Raw genomic sequence first — 1,827 nt, 5'->3', positions numbered from 1 at the left:
GGGGGGGGGGGGGTTGTTGGCACAGGAAGGCAGCGGAGGAAGCTGTAAGTCCTTGGGCTCTGGAAGGAGCGCAGCCTCTGAGACACTACGCTCCAGCCCGGCTTAGTGTGCTTTCGAATTCATCATCAAAATAAGACGGTTAGAATCTTGCAGCAGTGAGGCGGCCAATCAAAAGGACGGAAATGTTATCCTTGAGGTGCAGAGACAGCCAATAACAAATGCCTCCCCTACCGAAACTCCCTGATGAATTGAGCCTGGCGGAGAATGTATTATTGAACATTACCATAGATCAGCACATTGCATTTATCTTGTGATTACAGCCAACCATACATAATGCTGGGGAGATAGGCTGACAAAATTGATTGCTTAATGTGTCTCCATTTATTAATTGACTTAATTTAACATGAGAGGCTTTCTTAACGCGCTGGCAAAAACGTAAAGCATTTAAACCGCCAAATAGTAAAACACCCTGCTCCAAAGTAAGCAGATGGTTAACGCAGATCGCGGCTTGATTCACCAGAGCTGCTTGGGAGAAAATCAAATATTACAAGACTCCTCCGATTCCAGATAAGGGTTTGGCAACAGCAGAAACGTGCATCTTTCAATCTTGTGCTCCGACTCTCTCTGCAGTTTGGATTTCAGCCCCTTGATAAATCTGACTCTCCACTCTTTATCAGAGAAAAAGCATTCCTGACAAATAAATGCGTTTGGAGTTGAGGGGGAAAAAAAATGTATGTATATCTGTAATACTGTAATTACTGAAGCCTGAAAATATTAAAGCATCAAAGTGTACGGAGTATGCTTCTAAAAATAATGAAATCCCTGATGCATGAATGCACACACACAGAAAAACCTACACAGATAGGAGAGTGGCTTGTAAATCAGCAAAATAATTACAGATGCGGAGGGCTTTTGCTTGTCATTCATTTGCATATTGGTGGGCAGCAAACTGCTAATTAACCACTAGGTTGTTGGAGACGTTAAAATAGAGGTTAAGAGCACACATACAACATCATTTGCTTGTCTCTGCGAATGCCAGCAGCACATTTCTGTGCTAGAGCAGGCAGAGGGCATTCCAGTCCTCAGACTGCACTCCCTCTCTCTCCAGAACTGGGCTGGTAGAGGTGCTAAGCCCGTCCACTGGTTCTGGAAGAAAGGCTCCTGAGCAGTACACGAGGAGTCTTAGGGTTTGGGGGGAACGAGCTCTGATGGCTTAGTCAGTCTTTGGGACTAAAGCAGGAGAATTGCATGTGTTGTTTTCTCATTCTCTTTGGTTGTTTCTCCGCTGGGAAGCCAGCCCAGATGCAGTGAGCCTGGGTCTTGGGTGTGAATTACACTCAGAGTGTGAGCCCATTGCTTCTTCCTGAATGGCTCTCGCTCCACTCTGGCTACAGTACTTGGGTTGTAACATAGGCAAAGCGTACACACACCTGGGACACCTACATCTGTGACCTGGTCAGGCAGTTAAACCAACTACTGATTAAAGTATAGGGGGAAAGAATGCACAGTTTTCCTGAAACCGGGACAAAGCCCAGGTGTTCGTTTTCACTTGAGTTTGAAACCAAACCAGTGTGTTCAGAAACAAATAAGCCAAGCACCAATTAAAATGGAAACTTTGTACTTTCTAGAATAATTGCACTGGCATAAAATTAGAAGATGACAACATTTGAACTGATTAGAACCTCATCTGTGTGATGCTTTTATAGGATATGAGTCCCTGGACCCCATTCATAATATGGTTCATACATAAGAGTTGCTGACCTACAATACCAGAATTCTCTTTCTAAAGTTTTCATTTTCCAGAGCAAGCTTTCAGCAGTTCAGCAG

General features: G+C 44.2%; 1 protein-coding gene across 1 annotated transcript in view; it reads right to left on the bottom strand.

Annotated features, from left to right (window-relative positions):
• The window catches only part of SIAH3 (siah E3 ubiquitin protein ligase family member 3), a 75,338-nt gene extending 75,269 nt beyond the window's left edge, over window positions 1-69 (bottom strand). The window contains exon 1 of the mRNA XM_007466454.1: window positions 8-69. The gene's annotated coding sequence lies outside the window, so the exon portion shown is untranslated. The remainder of the gene's footprint in view (window positions 1-7) is intronic.
• Between the last annotated feature and the right edge of the window lie 1,758 nt (window positions 70-1,827).

Source organism: Lipotes vexillifer, unplaced genomic scaffold (assembly GCF_000442215.2).
Source record: "Lipotes vexillifer unplaced genomic scaffold, Lipotes_vexillifer_v1.1 scaffold384, whole genome shotgun sequence".
NCBI classification, from domain to species: domain Eukaryota; kingdom Metazoa; phylum Chordata; class Mammalia; order Artiodactyla; family Lipotidae; genus Lipotes; species Lipotes vexillifer.
Note: the sequence above shows the minus strand (reverse complement) of the source record. Positions and strands in the feature narration are given on the sequence as shown.